Source organism: Mandrillus leucophaeus, unplaced genomic scaffold (genome assembly GCF_000951045.1).
Source record: "Mandrillus leucophaeus isolate KB7577 unplaced genomic scaffold, Mleu.le_1.0 Scaffold490, whole genome shotgun sequence".
NCBI classification, from domain to species: domain Eukaryota; kingdom Metazoa; phylum Chordata; class Mammalia; order Primates; family Cercopithecidae; genus Mandrillus; species Mandrillus leucophaeus.
Genome location: NW_012105254.1, coordinates 232,721 through 249,623, shown reverse-complemented (window position 1 = coordinate 249,623; position 16,903 = coordinate 232,721). Strand labels below are relative to the sequence as shown.

General features: G+C 45.2%; 1 long non-coding RNA gene across 1 annotated transcript in view; it reads left to right on the top strand.

Annotated features, from left to right (window-relative positions):
- The first annotated feature begins 1,803 nt into the window (after positions 1-1,803).
- LOC105550567 overlaps positions 1,804-16,903 on the top strand; it is a 64,644-nt gene continuing 49,544 nt past the window's right edge. Inside the window, exon 1 of the long non-coding RNA XR_001007745.1 lies at positions 1,804-2,122. This is a non-coding gene — a long non-coding RNA (uncharacterized LOC105550567). The remainder of the gene's footprint in view (positions 2,123-16,903) is intronic.

The following is a 16,903-nucleotide window of genomic DNA, read 5'->3' as shown; positions in this document are numbered from 1 at the left end:
ACAGAGATCAACTAATACGTGACTGGCTATTATTTCTATGCGCATTTCTGGGTTTGGGAGGATTTGTAGGGGAGGAGGAAAACAGATACAGATCATTTATAATTGCAGAAAGTAAAAATAAGACTTCAGTTGGGATTTAATGAGCTAATCTATTTCAAGTGCTTTGAACTCGCATGTAGTAAGAGCTCTATAAATGTTGCTGTTATTATTATCATGAATGCATATGTCACTTGAGGTCCTCAACCTCACTTAGAAGTGAAGCAGGAAGATTCATTTGACAACAAAATGAACAAAACTTCAGATACTTGTGCAAAACATATAATCAAGTGAAGGAATTTAAATAAGATACCCCCAGCAAAAACAGTCTGGAGCACAGAACAGACATTTTCCTCTGGGGGTTGAAGATGGGAAGATGTGTCCAGTTTTGCCTTCTCTGACCAGTTCACCCTGTTGGGCTTGTTTCCGAGGTAAGGTCAGAGCTTGCTGGGTTCTTGCTAAACTGGAGTCTGTAATAAAGAGGGTACCCAGGTGTGAAGAGTTTTATGTTCTCAGGACTTGTTCTTTGTTTATTCAGTTAGCCTTTATTAAGTGCATTGGAGCCTTGGGGGGCTCTGCAGTGGCTTTTGTTGCGTGATAAACGTGGCATGTAGCTTTTCTTTGGCTGACTTGGGCTCCAAGTGACAAAGGCGGAGAGGGCCCTGCCAGCTTTCCTGGCTCTGCCCCTTCAGGGCATTTCGGGGAGCAGTCCAGTGACTGACGCCAAATGCCCTTGAGCACTGTGCCAGCCCTCTTGACTGGAAGCTGGGGAAGGAAACTTTCTCAGGCCCTCTCTCTCTTGGCTTCTATTTCCCCTTTCATTTTGTGGTCTGAGTGGCCCCCGCCCCTCCTTGCATAAACCCCTCTGCAGTTAGCATCAACAAATCCCAAGTTGTTTGTATGTGTGTCTAAAAGAAAAATTCTCTGAGGATTAAAAGCAGACACAATAGAGGGAGTGCTCCCTTTTGCTTTAATCACTTCAGGCTCCTACGTGTTGACAGAAAGTTTTGTTAGTATCCAAGTTTAAGGAAAGGAGTATGCAGGGGTGGCATTTTTTTTTTTTTTTTCCTGTGTTGAATTCTTTAAGTTTGTTGAGATATCTGGTAAACCACAAGATGCTCCCTTTTTAAATAGGCTTCACTGTCCCCTTGGCCTGCCCTATAAAAGCGCTGCTCCCTTCAAAGAGATCCATAATCATGCTGAGTCTGTGGGTTGCACGACTATACCCATTGGTCTTATCTGCAAGTTGAGTTTGATCTTCCTGGCTGAAACCTGTGAGATGTTCCTTCTCTCTGAGCCTCTACTCTTATGTCTCCACATTCTTTTCTTCCCTTTCTGCTCCCAACCCCACCCCCAAATTAATTGGTGTCTGGCGACTTGTTCTACTGCTTCCTCTTGTTTTCTGTGGCTTTTGTCTAGGGCAGTGGGGGATGGTGATTCTTCCCTCACCCCCAGGGGACATGTGGCAATGTCTGGAGACATTTTTGGTTGCCACAACTGGGGAAAAGGGGCATCTAGTGAGGAGAAGCAATGGATGCTGCTAAACCTCCTACAATGCACAGTGCATCTCCCACAGCAGAGAATGATCCAGTCTCAATTGTCACCAGTGCCACCACAAGGAGCCCTTGATCTAGCAGGTTGCTTTCTGGTGGGGTGCTCCTGCCTCTGATATGGCTCCTCCTCCTCTCTCTTCTTCCTCAAGAGGACTGTTCTTGTGTCTAGTATTGGTTACATCACCCCTGCCCTTAAATAACTAAACTCACAGAAGGAGAAAATGTTTCCTTAAGGATGCTACTGACTCTGGAATCCTTGAGTTACATGTGAATAACTGGGTCATGCATGTCGGCATTAAGAAATAATCACAGAACTACTGATTCTGGGTTGCTCTGGGTGGCAGCTGTGCTGGGTTTACCCATGGAGGAACTTCATGGCTGCTCATCTTTGACTCTTTTCTGAGGAACCAGATCTCTCTCGGAGTGCTGACTTACCCCTTCTTCAAACATGCTGTGTGGCTTCGGGATATGGCTGCTGGCTTTAAAAAAGAAGGAAAAATAAATTAAGACACCCACACTTCAAGACAACCCCTGTGAGTATATATTATACTGGGAATGCCCCATTTCTCAAATATTTATAAGTATATGGTCTCTTGGAATGTTCTAGGTCTGTCATTTGGGAAGGTTAGACAGCCCTGGGACACCATCGTTTTTCATAAGCACAGGACACTTTCACAAACACCAGATTGACAGCTGGGTGATGCCAAGGGAATGGTGATGTGTTGCCCTGTGTGTATCTGGGATGTGTCAAATATCCCTCCCTTCCTTCCTTTTCCCTCCCTCCCTCCCTCCTTTCCTTTCCTTCCTTCCTTCCTTCCTTCCTTCCTTCCTTCCTTCCTTCCTTCCTTCCTTCCTTCCTTCATTCCTTCCCCTTCCTTCCTTCCTTCCTTCCTTCCTTCCTTCCTTCCTTCCTTCCTCCTTCCCTTCCTTTTTTCCTTTCTTTTTTCTTCCTCCCTCCTTCCCTTCTTCCCCTCTTTTCTTTCCAAGCACATCAGTGAGAATGTAGCACAGCTTGATTTTCTGAAGTTCGTCAACTACTGTGTGCTGCTTGTCAAGAAGGGTGCTATATAAGCTGAAATGCTGCTCTAAATTTCACATTATCCCTTCCTGCTGCTCATTGAGTTATTTAATTAGAAGCTGCCATATTTTCTAGGGAAAACACTTTGAACAGAAGGCCTGATTTCACTGAGAATGGATGCCTTTATTATGTGTCAAGGAGATAAAAATTGCTAGTAAGATGTCAGTGTGTATATGTATATGAAATACAGAAAAGCGCACGTACACATATGAAGAGCAATCAAAAGAGAAATGCGAAGGGGTTGGAAAATTAAAGGTGTCAGATCCAGTCAATGATTTGGTTCCTGCTCAGGAGTGTGTAAGCTTCAGTTGGCTCCAGTTTGGCTAACACTGCAATGCCTTTAGTGTCACTGAAGCTGACAAACAGAGCTGACACGTTGTTTTTCTAGGGGAAAAAAATGCTCTCCTTCCACATTCCCAGTGCAGACAACAGCAGAAAACAGAAATGAGACCCAACTGCCCAGAGTCCACACAGACTCTAACTCAAAGTCTTTGAATTATGTATTCAATTCTTGCCACTTTGTACACTTTCCCTTAAAGAAAATTCTAAAAAATCAGTTCATAGTAGCTCTTAAAAAGCATGGAGGGGCATTCAGGATTAAATTCATCCCAAGAGGCAGATTTTAAGTTTCATTCTTAGGAAGAGATTTTGTGTTTAGGGTATGATGGTGTGGAGTTCATAGGAAGGGATGTCAGGTAAAACCAACTGCATCCTGTCTTTTGAGTTTGTTTTCCCTTTGGTGTTCCCTGTTGACATGCGCCTTTCACTTTGCTTGGAGACTCTCTGGATGTGCAGGCTGCTTCATGTCCTTTAGGCTGTTCTGTGGCAGCCAAGGGGGTTTCCTTTTTTCTTCCTTCTACTTCTGGGCCACAGACAGGAAAGAACAAAGATGCTTTCCCTGCACTGACTCCAAGTTGAAGCTAATCAAACTCCCCTCTGAAAGGGGTTAATCATTTAAAAATAGCTCGAGAAGAACTTGAAAGTGACTTTCAGTGAACATGTCCAGCAATCTCTGGATTTAAATCCCCTCCTCTCCTCTCCCTCTCCCTCTCCAGCCAGGTCACTGGATGGGGATGGCTTATTTCGATCTGCTCACTAGGTTTTTCAGCCCTGCTGAGAGAGACGCCAGTGCTGGGCTTTAATGTGGAGGAAATTCAGTTAAGGAGCATGACATTTCTCAGGTTTCTGGAGAGATGGATATTTTGGCTTATGTTGAGTGCTACCGACCCCATTTGTCACCAGCAAGCAGATGGATAGTCCCTTAACCTCTCAGAATGGGGTGAAGGGATGATTTGGACCTTTGCTACTCAAAGTATGGTCCTTGGACTAGCAGTATTGTCTCCCCTGGGAGCTGGTTAGAGATGCAGAATCAGGGCTCCACTGCTGGCTGACTGAATCTAAATTTGCTGTTTAACATGATCCACAGGTGATTCAGACGCACATTTACGTTTCAGAAGCACTGGTCCAGGGCAGTGGTTATCAAATTTGAGCATACATTGGAATTTGTTTCAACAATCCTGTTAAAACACAGATTGCTCAATACTACTCTCAGAGTTTTGAATCCATCAGGTTTGAGTCAGGGCCAGAGAATCTGCATTTCTTCCTTTCTTTTTTCTTTCTTTCTTTTCTTTCTTTTTTTTTTTTTTTTCAGACAAGGTCTCACTCTGCCACCCAGGCTGGGATACCATGGCACAATCATAGCTCACTGCAGCCTCAAATTCCTAGGCTGGTCTTGAACTGCTGGCTCAAGTGATTCTCCTGCCTCAACCTCCCAAAGTGCTGGAATTTCAGGCGGGAGCCTCCCTGCCAGCCAAATCTGCTGCATTTCAAACAGGTTCCCTGTTGATGCCCATGCTTCTGGTGAGGTGGAGGATCACACATTGGGAATAGCTGTTCTGGAGGAACCTCGGCCCTTCTGGCAGCCTTTATTTCTCTCTCCATGGAAACGCTCACACCAGCCAGGCCACCCTTGCCCCCTGCCTCATGCTTTCGATTCCCTTCCCCTTCTTCCCTTTGGAGAGGCCAGTTCCTCCCCCTTATGAACCTCCCCCATTTCCTAGCTGTGAATTCAAGCTCACACTTTCCTTTCCTGGCCACTCTGAGCTTTCCCATCCCCCTTCAGTGGCCCACCAGTTCATCCCCTGGTGCCCCAGCCTTCCCAGTTAGATTGCAAGCTCGAAGTGGGCCTTCCCCTCCCTCACTATCCCCCTAATCCATCACCAAGATCATTCATTTCACTGTCCAAGTATCTCTCAGATCCCTCTTCTGCCCTCTACCCTAACTACCACCCCTGTGGTCTAAGCCCTGTCTTCTCCTGCAGCTGTCTTTGGAGGTCTCCTTGTAGCCTCTCTTGCATTTGTCCAGTCTTTTCTACTATCAAGTCCAAGTGACCTATTCAAAGTCTCCCGCACTATTACTCCCTCCCCCTCCTCTGCCACCGCTTCAGCTCTTTCTGTGACATCATTGGTTGTAGCCTACAATCCTGAGCATGGCCCTGAAGGCCCCTAGGGTGGGCCCTGGCTATGCTTCTGTCTTTCTCTCTGCTGCCCTCCCTTGGCTTTGTGCTGCAGTCACACTGGCCTATTTCAGGCCCCCACAGGGCCTTTGCACAAGCTGAGGTGCTTTCTCCAGCCTCACCTCACCTGCTTAGTGCCTCAGCATCCTGCCAATGGCCCCTCAAGCTTCCCCAGGGAGACTTCCTTTGACTTTCCCCAGCCAGTGAGATTCATTTGTTATTGACCCTCCTTCTTATCCTCATAGTGCTTTTTGCCCTATGCAGTTATATATCCAAAAATGTGACAACTGGATTAATGCATGTCTCTCCTGCTAGACTATAAGTTCCATGGAGTGAGGACCCATTCATTTGTGTTGATTCTTGTGTCCCCAGGAGCTGGTATCTAGAATGCACCCAACAAATATATGTTGGTGACGTCAGTGGGATCCTTTGCAACTCCATGCAGTGGTTCACACCCCACATAGACTGTCCACTCCATATAGGGGGTGTGTAGGAGCATGGGTCTCCTAAAATATGATACTGGAAAATGAAAACCAGACTCCCCGCCAAACCTATAACAATTGCCTTTTAAAAATTGTTTTAAATTTATAAGAATTCAGCTCTGAATGTCTAGATAATTGGTAGCATGAATGGGCCCTCAAGGTCAGGAAGACTTCTTTGCTCTGGTTTTAATTAGTGCAAAGCGGAAGCCATTTCTATGTAAATGAATCTATCCATCGAGGCACACTTCTTCAGCCCTGATTATATGCCAGGCACTGGACCCGAGCCCCAGGAAACAAAGATGAATGATACAGTCCCTGCCCTTGAAGGGAGGAAAAGCAGATTTCCCTGGAGAAAAGGTCTCTGGAGAACTTCCTAGCAGTAAAAAATTCAGTAACAGTATGGACGATGGCACCAGAAGTGTGCCTTGAGTTTAGTATCAACCTCAGTGCTCCTCCCCTCACTGTGCATTTTGAAGACTTCCTCCTTTACAAAGACAAGAGCAGATTCAGAGCACCTGAGATGTCACCATGAAATATGGTCTCTAGAATGTCTCCCAGGAAGGGATGAGATCTTGGTCCTTCAGTGAAAATGCCAACATTATTGGAAGAAAGCCCAGACCAAGGAAGGGGCTGGGGCTGGGGTTCTGAAGTAAACTAACTGCTAACCTGGGTTCAAACCTTGACCCAGCCACTCACCGGTGGGTAACTTGGGCCCTTTTCTTAAATTATTTAAGCCTTAGTTTCTTATCTATGAAATGGGTATAATAGCTTCTACCAGTAGAGCCATGGGGAGGAATAAATAAAATCCTGTGTGTGGGGCATTCAGCACAATGCCTGTAGTATAGAGTTGCTGAATCTATTGTTATGATGAGTATTAGCTATGCAGAGCAGGGCCTACCAAAGACCTACGCGGATTCTTCTATAATGAACAACAACCATCACCAGAAAAGGCTAGTAAGTTGCTGGCAAGTGTCTGCCCTGCCCACCACAGAGTAGTGTGGGTGCAGCAAAGACATGGGAGAGGGCCAAAGCTCTTAGAGAAGTGAAAGTCATTGGCATAGCTCTATATGGAATTGTCTCCAGTGCGTGAGTCTATGTGCTTAAGTCCTTTACACATTTTTTGGCAACCTTTTTTGTAAGGCTGCTTGTTGATTTTTATTTTTTATTTTTTTAAGTGAGACAGGGTTTTGCTCTGTCTCCCAGGCTGCAGTGCAGTGACACGATCATGGCTCACTGTAGTCTCGACCTCCTAGGCTCAAGTGATTCTCCTGCCTCAGCTTCCCAAGTAGCTGGGACTACAGGCATGCACCACCACGCCTGGCTAATTGTTGTATTTTTTATAGAGACGGGGTCTCTGTATGTTACCCAGACTGGTTTTGAACTCTGGAACTTAAGCAGTCCACCTGCCTCGGCTTCCGAAAGTGCTAGGATTACAGGTGTGAGCCACTGCACCTGGCCTTGTTGTTTTTTAAAATTATGGGTTTAATACTTTTAAAGCAATCAGGGAATAATCATTTTCAAGTAATGAGCACAAAGTGCTGACTCCTGCTAGGAAGATGGACAGGGCTGGGGTCATAGGCATGACTTTGGGTCTTGGAGAACTGAGTTTGCTTCCTGACACAGCCCTTTGGGTCCCATGACCTTGGGCAGCCCCTACAGCCTCTCTAAGTCTTGCTTTCATGGCCTGCACTATGAGGTTAATAGTAATGCCTATTCTGAGGGCTGTTTTGAAGATTACATGACATAAATACAGAAATGTCTAACACTATGTCCAATAAATTGTTGTTTCTCTTCTCTTCCCATCAATATGCACTTTTCTTGAGCAAAAGTCTTGTCAGCACTTAACAGAATTAATTACAAAACCTAATTAAGGGAGTCTATAAGTGTGATATTTTACTGTTTTCTCCCTTTTGATGATGAGTTCTCTCACCTACTGAGAGGAAGAAAGGCTTCTTCAGACTGTTGCCTGAAAGGTCATTTTGTGTGTGTGTGTGTGTGTGTGTGTGTGTGTGTATGCACGTGCATGCGTGCGCACGTGTGCATGCACACATGTGTCTACTCTGACATTAACACACTTTGTCCAGGATGCATTCATGATGCCCTGGCAGCCAGTGGGTCTTTGGAAGGAATTCATAGGATTGAGACTATGAGTTGATTTCATGAGCAGAAAATTGTATATTTTGACGAGAGAACATTAGAGAATGCCTCCTGAAGAAGGTCACAAGGAGGCCAGTGTTGTTAGCGATGCCTGGGACATTGACTTTTGGGAAGTAATGCCATGTGTTTCTTCCCCCAGGCCCATAGCTACCTTTGCTTAGCCAGCACACACCCTCATGTTGGAGACTTCGGTGGCTCTTGGTGGATTTTTGTGTTGCTGTAACTTTCCTGTTTTGAAAGTTAGGGACAAGAGCTCAGAAAGCAGCAACCTCTTCAAAGAGAGAAATTAAAAGTATAGTTATGACTCTAATGACTCTAGTGGCCCCATAAATGGTAACTCCCCAGGGTCTATGGCTTCATGAGGGACCCTTGGCCAAATCCACTGTGAGGTTCCAAAATTTAATTGTATGGACTCTTCCAAACATAAAGTCAAGTGTATAAAAAATAATTTCCAACAATTTCCACAAGCCCTGGTTGTTTGATTCAGGAACTGAATAAGTGCCCAGACTCATGTTCAATGTTGGTCCTTTTCTAGCAGATGCTATTGGTGCCCACCCACAAGTTCTTGGCATCTGGTGTCCCAGTGCACACCTGGACAGTGTCCTACTCCAAGTGTCTGCAGTTCTCTGCCTGAGGGCTTTCTGTCAGCCTTCGAGCAGGGCAGACGCAGAGTGGCTGGGGATTAATGTTCCTGAACAGCCTTCAGTCAATGAAAGATGAGAGCTGGAGAGTCAATACCCTAGCTTCCTCACTTCTCAGGTGGGCTGATTCTGAGCTGTGTACTACAGTGTCTTCCAGAGTCTGCAAACAAGATTGAACTTTGGTTGCCTGTGGCAGAAACCTGTTTCATAACCTAACTTTATAGCTTCCTTCCCTTCCCCGTCTCACTTACCCCCTCTTCCACTATGTTTCCTGAAAGCATCTCCCAAACATATCATTTATACTTGAATCCTTGTCTCAGGGTTGGCATCTGGGGAAATTCATACTAAGGCAACATTTCAGAGTGACCCTGGGAAAAAAAAAAGAAGGAACGATGTCTTTCACTGAAGTACAATGTAAAACCTGGGTTACCAACCCTAGTCTCACTGTTTCCTCTGACCTCGGGCATTTCTTGAGATTTTGCCCCTCCTCTGTAAAATGATGGTCACAGGTTGATTCAACTGGGGTGTGATAGGTGGATCAGGTGGAACAATGATTTGTTGCATGGGATGAACTGAGCATTCCAGGTCATCTAGAATCTCTGTGCCTACTAGAAGCAGTAAGGGAGGCCCTCTCCTAGTCACAACCAAAAGCACCCCCGACACTGCCATATACCTGTAGGGGGCAGCACCGTCCCTGGTCAACCACCGCTAACAGATATTTCTCAAGTCTGCTCTAGTTTTGACATTCTAAGATGAGTTGATTGATCAAGAACCTCAGACTGGGATAGTGTCCACCATGGTATATTTCAGTCTGGGGAGTGGTGAGGAGTGGCTGAATGGTAACTTTTTCTTTTAGAGACAGGGTCTTGCTCTGTCACCCAGGCTAGAATGCAGCAGTGTAATCATAGCTCACTGCAGCCTTGGACTCCTGGGCTCAAGCAATCGTTTTGCCTCGGCCCCTCAAGTAGCTGGGACCACAGGCGCCCACCACCATGCTCGGCTATTTTTTTTAGAAACTTTTTGTAGATATGGGACCTTGCTACATTGCCCAGGCTGTTCTTGAACTCCTGGGCTCAAGTGATCCTCCCATCTTGGCTTCCCAAAGTGCTGGGATTACAGGTGTGAGCCACTGCACCCAGCTGGTAACTCTTGAATAGATTCTGTATTGTCAGAAATGACCACTGACTTGCCTCCTTCCTGAAATGTTGAAGAAGGGAACATTTAACTCATTCCCTCTGCTTCCCTAAACTCCTTGGCCAAGTTCCCCCTTCATTCATTTGACAGGTCTTCCCTGTGTCTGTAGCTGGTGATGAACTTTAAAAACTTGCGTTCGGGCTGGGCACAGTGGCTCACGACTGTAATCCCAGCACTTTGGGAAGCTGAGGCGGGTGGATCACGAGGTCAGGGGATCAAGACCAGCCTGGCGAACACGGTGGAACCCCGTCTCTACTAAAAATACAAAAAAAAATTAGCCAGGCGTGGTGGTGGGTACCTTTAGTCCCAGCTACCCAGGAGGCTGAGGCAGGAGAATGGCATGAACCTGGGAGGCAGAGCTTGCAGTGAGCTGAGATTGCACCACTGCACTCCAGCCTGGGTGACAGAGTGAGACTCCATCTCAAAAAACCAAACAAACAAACAAACAAAAACTTGCATTCAAACCTATACTGGCTCTTTCTTAGAGCCAGTTCATCCCTGGGCAATAACATGCCCAGCTGTCTCTACCTAGTCAGAGATCCATGTGTAGAGTATAGAGGGAAGGAAAAAGTACTGGAAGGTTTGCTCCATCTGAGTCAGAGTCAGATTTGTGATTTATTGATTTATTCCTGAGCCATTTGTTGTTCTGCTAGTGGGGTGGTTTGGGATCATCACCATTTTCCTTTCTGTTTCTTGCAGAAAAGTTAGAGGAACCCAATTAATTGCTTCTTTTTCTTTAAGAAAATCTAAAAGTATATTCCTGTGTGGGCAAGATAGGTCTCACTTATGCCACACACTTAGCCACTGTCTGACACATAGGAAACTTTCTATAAATGTATACTGTGTTGACTAATCAACAAGTTGTTCTTGTTCATTGCATGAAACCTTTGAGAATGTTTCTTTGCGAAGCCCCTTTTTTTCCATTCTAAGAAGGTATTTGAAGACCATGCTACCAGGCTTTTATGGTGCATGGTGAGTTGAATTTTTCCAGGAAGGAAACTTTTGGGGAATTCTAATCTTGATTTTCCATAAAGTGATTGAACTGTGGAGATAAATTGAAATATGAGTCATGAAATGTATTGAAATAGCAGCAAAGACTTGCCAGATGGAAAGCAAAGCAAAGACGCTTGTCATGTCCAAGCAAGACAAAGACCAATTTACAAAAAAAGGATAAGTGGGGCGTCTTCCTTCCATCTCTCCCATCTCAGGCGCGTATATGGCATCAAACTTGAAGTGAAGTTTCTGGTAGATGTTTTGCCTGTTCTGTTAGGTTTTGCAATAAGCAAAACTGACCAGTGAAGTTCGATCAAAAGCACCATTAGGAGATGAGAGCTTTATCTTTAAATGTGATCCAAGCATAATGAACAATGAAATTCCTGTGATTAAAGGTTTAAACTGGGGCAAATCTACACCTAGAAGAAGACAGAATCTCTTTAGGTTTAAAGGGGCAAATCTACACCTAGAAGAAGACAGAATCTCTTTAGGTTTAAAGGGGGCAAATCTACACCTAGAAGAAGACAGAATCTCTTTGGATGAGGAGGAGAAAGCAAAGTGAATTGTAAGTAAATTATGTAGCTGAAAAATTTCCAGTAATATGCTTCCTAGCCTGTCCCAGGCAGAGATAAGGACAGGGTCCTGCCTGGTGCTACCCTGAGCTAACTTCTCAAAAATCAGATACTTTAGAGGTGAATTTCTGTAAAAGGACAAAGTTGAACTTCAAAAAAGAAAAGTATCACGTTCCCCCAAAATGGAGGTGGCCTGTTGGCTCAGCAGAGTGGCTAAGTCAAGTAGGAAATGTGGCATCTGGCCTAGCAGTGACAGGAGACTACGTTGCATTAGGGGTTAGACAAAGGTCAGCAAAGCCAAAGGGTTTAAAAGAGGCGGGCGTGGGGACTGTCCTGCTCAGCTTCCTGACCCGCCAGGCTGATGTCAGAGGGTTTATTCAGATTTGAGGGCTTTTGTTTGGGGGGATTGGAGTGATTCCTAAGAGACAATGCCCGACTGGAGGCTGGGGGCACGCGACGCCTGAATTGAATTTGGGCAGTTGCTGAGCAGATGGGGATCAGAGGGGAAAACAAAAGGGAAGCTGTTCCCAGCACATCCACAGGAAGGGAGAATTGCAGAGCCAGCCGCAGGCAGGAGGGCTTCCTGCTCAGCCTGGCTATGGAGGCCTCCAGTGCCCCCATCTTGCAGAAGGCCAAGCATTCCCAGGGCTAGTGGGACTTTGGCCCTTTCGCAGAGAGGAGAGAGGGTGGAAGTGGAGGCAGGTCAGGAGCATGAACTTCTTGAGTTCAGATTTCAGGTTTGTGCATTTCCTCATCTGCAGGCTGGCAAGTTTCCTGGACTCATATAGTCTCACACCCTCATTTTCAGGTACAGGAGCTGAGACCTGTAAAAGTGCACTGCCTTTCCTGGACTCTCAGTGTCTTAGGTTGGCTTCCTCTAAAAGCAGACATGGCACGAGGAATAGAGCAAATGTTCTTTGCTCAGGGTGGGTCCTGGAAGCAGTGGTTAGGGACTGGAGAGGTAACACAGGGACGAGAAGGAAGCTGACATAGGTGCATTAAAGAGTAGGCTCCTAGCATGGGCAACTGGGGCTCCGTCCTACTGGGGACCTCTGGGCAACTAAGCAGAACACACTTCAGTTTCCTGCCTAGGGGGTGAAGAAGCTGGGGTGTTCTTCATAATTCCTCACCTTTGCTAACTGCTCCCGGAGATGTTGAGTCCCTGGCACTTCTGTGTTCCAGTGACCAGAGAAAACCCTCAGGGAGAGGGTCGTAGGTGTTATGGAGCAGGAAGCCATGAACATGTGCAAAGTGGGAAGGGGCTTCACCAGGCAGATTTCTAGTCATGCTCTTATCAATTTCCTTAGCTTGTGGGGAAGCCAACCTTTCTGAGGCCAGGAAAGCATTTCTCTGGGTGCCCAATATTGCACAGACAGATCAAAAATGCTTTTCTTTGCTCTTAAGTGGGGCGTACACTTCTCTTCTTCCTGGGAGCACATTAGATGTCCAGGTTGGATGTACAGTGACTGTCCCTCTCTCCTGCTTCCCTGGCTAGCCACTGCCCTTGTCTTTCTGCCTCGCTTTCAGCCAGGCTTTTTGGCTTTCCATTTTATTTCTAGTAAAAGCCAGAGTCCCAAGCAACTACAAGAGTCTACACGATGGGCACATGCCCTCTACCCACATGCCTCTCTGATGACACCTCTACCATTTTTCCTCTTTCTCACTGCATCCCCACTGCATTGCCCCCTTGTTGCTTCTCAAGCCTACCATATATGCAGGGTCTTCCTTCAAGGCCTTTGCCCTTGCTGTTCTCTCTGCCTGGAATGCTTTCCCCTGAAAGCATGGTTCTGGCTCTTTCCTCTTTAGGAGAGAGTCATATCTTGCCTTATTGGTTAGTGAGACCCTTCCCAACCACCCCATTTAAAACATCACACAACCACTCCCTTTCTCTGTCCTCCTTCCCTGCTTGATGGTTCTCCACAGTCCTTAATGCTCTGCGACATAGCATATAATTGTTTTATTTAACTTTACACCATGTATCTGCTTCTCTGCTTGGCCTCTCTTGAATATAAGCTTTATGGGGGCAGAGACCTGTGTCTGGTTCACTGCTGTATCTCCAGTGCCTAGAATTGTGCCTGGCACATAGTAGATGCTAAACAAAATTATCAAATGAATTGATCAGTGGCGATTAGACAATTTTTTCTCTTTTTCCTCCCTTCTGTAGCTCCTAGCACATGTCTGGGACCTTTCTGCCCTAAAATTGAAGCATCCCCAGGGAAGTTTATCCTTGTGCAGTAGACAGAACAGAGGCTTTGGACACTAGCAGACCTTGATTGGAACCACTAGGTTCAAAACCCAGCTCCCCCAAAATTCCAAGCATTACTAGCTCACCAATATCTAGCTCACCCCAGTAGGAACATCTAAAGCTTCAAAAGAGGCATGGCAAGGAGGGCTTGATCTTGGTTTGACAAGTCATTGTTTGCTGATTGCTTGACATATCTCTGCCCTGCCTCCCTGCCAACATTGTCCTGCAAGATGGCCAGAGCCTTTTGAAGCAGCCTGTGGAGAGCCTGCCAGGGTTCTGTGTACTTGCATGCCTGCCCCCCAGTTGCAGAGGAGCGGTTTTTGCATTTCTGCCACTTGCCTGACCTGCTGCGGCAAAGCAGCCCACTGGGGAAGCTTGGCATCACTGCCTGGCACTGGTGCTCATTCCTTCCTGGCATTGGCCCATGCCAGCAGGAACAAGGACAGTGCCAAGCATGCCACTATGGTTGTGCCAACCAGTTCCACTGCAGCAGTGGCCTGAGGATGCTTGAACCTGCCCGGCTGTCATTACAACGAATGCCAAAGACACTGAAGGAGGTTGGCCATTTCCTTGCAGTTTTCTTTCTCCAAGCAATTGTGGCTTGCTGGGTCAGCTTCAGAAGCATTTATTATTCACATGCCTGAATCTAGAGAAGGTAGAGCTTCTACAAAATTACACAAAGGGAAATTTTCCTTGTGGAAGTCCTGAATCCAGAGAGAGAGAGAGAGAGAGAGAGAGAGAGAGAGAGAGAGAGAGAAATGGGGGAGAAACAGACCACAGAGACAGAGAAAGTTGAGATGTGTAGTACTCAGACCTGGCTGGGTTCAAGCTCAGGATCCATGACTTCTAGGCTGGATAACCTTGGACAAGTTATATGATCATTCTAAGCCCCAGTTGTCTTGTCTACAAAATGGGTAGAATAATTATATCTAGCTTGTAGGATTTTTATGAGGAGTAAAGGAGATATAAGTAATAACACAGTATATAACACATAGTATTTATTCAGTTAATGTTAGCTGTTATGATTACTTGTATATTATTAATAATGCCCTCATACTTTTTTATCCTCTGAGGGAGGTGGTATAAACCAGTGCTTCTCAAACTTTAGTTCATAGCAGTCATCAGGAGAGTTGATCAAAATGCAGATTTCTGAGCCCTGCCCCCAGAGATTCTGATTCTACAGGTCTGTATTTATAACAAGTTCCCTGGTGGTACTGGTGATGTTGGTCCACGGACCACACTTTGAGCGGCAGCATTGGTGTAAGCCACAGGGCAACAGATATTCTGATGCATTTGAAGGATGGATGCAATGCATTTCATCTTAGTTCTTGCTTTACCTGCCTGCAACTCCTATTCCATTTGGCTACAGAATGAGTGCTTAACATTGTCCTAAGCATTGATAAGATGAGAAGGCAGAAGCTAATGCCTAGAAAAACTAACATAACTAGGAAATGCTCAGAGCTTGAAGGTTGATCCCATTGCTGAACCTGACGCTACTTAGAAGTCAGAACATATTCCAGTCACAGATAAGTGTAGGTTCCTCTTCCCAGGGGAGGCAGATGGAGCTGATGGAAGGAAAACATGCTCATTGTCTGCTTCTCTTGTACAGAGCTCATGCAGGGGGGGAAATAAGGGTGCTTCAGAAATACTCTGTAGGCAGTTCTTCTTTTTTTTTTTTTTTTTTTTTTTTTTTTTTTTTTTTTTTGTAGTCATGAGACATGAGACATGAAATCAAAGACTTTTACTATCAAAATTAGAGGCTAGATGCCTCTCCATGTCCTGTCAATTTCCCCTTACATCTTCCTGTGTCAGTGCTTTTCTTCAGAGTTTGGGATTTTGCTCCCTTTTCCATGCCCCCTCCTCTTTTTCCTTTTGATACCAGGAGCTACTTCATTCAAAAGTTCCTGGATTCTAGGAGTACCTTGGTTTGGGGCCCTTCAAGGCCAAAATGAAGATAAAGAGATGGAGCTGCAGGGCATCTATAAATAATGGTTTCTTTCTTATAATTTCTTTCCAGATTTTTCTAATTGCCCACAATTAGGAAATGTCACTTTTATAGTCAGAAAACCTAGATACTATTTTCTTTCAATCAAGATTGATAAGTCTGTCCATAGCCTATAACTATAGCTAATACCTCTTAAGTGCTTTGTCTCAGCCAGGCAGACACTATGCTAAGTATTATCATGTATAACATCATTTAATTCTTGCTACAAATGGAATGAGATTAGAATCATTGTCCCCATTTTATAGATAAAGAAATAGAGACACAAGAAAGTGAAGTGACTTATTCAATGTTGTATGGTTGGAAAACGACAGAGATAGGATTTGAATCTGACATTTTGGACTCAATTTTTAACCGTGATGCTTTGTGTATAATCATAACCATGTAAAAAATAGAAACCAGGCAAAAATTCAAGAAGGAAATGTATCAGCATTTGACATTGATTTGTCTGGATGGTGCAATGGTACAACTATGGAATTTCTTCCTTCTGCTGATTTTCTAATTATTTTCTCAATGACCATATACTATTTTTCCAATAAAAATACTGTATTTATTTATTTATTTATTTATTTATTTATTTATTTATTTATTTTTATTTGAGATGGAGTCTCTGTCTGTTGCCCAGGCTGGAGAGCAGTGGCGCGATCTCAGCTCCCTGCAACCTCTGCCTCCCGGGTTCAAGCGAATCTCCCTGCCTCAGCCTCCTGAGTAGCTGGGATTACAGGCACCCGCCACCATGCCTAGCTAATTTTTTTATTTTTAGTAGAGACGGAGTTTTGCCATGTTGGCCAGGCTGGTCTTGAACTCCTGACCTCAGGTGATCCACCTGCCTCAGCCTCCCAAAGTGCTGGGATTACAGGCATGAGCCACCACACCCATACAATACTTTATTTATTAATTGAAAAAAATCACTTAGCTCAGTCTTTTTCCTCCAAGTTCAATGTCTAAAGTCATCCCGGGCAGATGATCTTTTGTTATTCTGTGAAGAGTTCCAGCGACACTAACTCTGCAGGAGCTAGTCAATTTGGTTAATCATTCCATAGATTTACCTGTGTGAGGCCCCAAAACTGGCTGACTCTGTTTTCAGGATGGAAGAACTCCTTGTAATCATGTGCCCTCCCTGCTGGGCAGGGACCTGCTGTCAGGAGGCTGTGCCCTTTGAGCTGTTCCTCCAGGTGTTGAAATGAGCTTGTGCTGATCATCGAAATTCCTGCTTAGCCACCTTCATGCCCCAAAGCCTGCGTTGAAGAGTGTGATGGCCAGGACTAGAGATCAAACTCGTGCCCTTGGCCTCTTTATTGATCTGGGGAGGCTAATTGCTGGAACAAGCAACTCCCAAATCTCAGCAGCTTAATACAATAGACATTTATTGTTTGCTCGGCTAATAGCCCCATTTCACCATTTTCTGTTTCAACATTTGGCAGGAGGTCCTCCA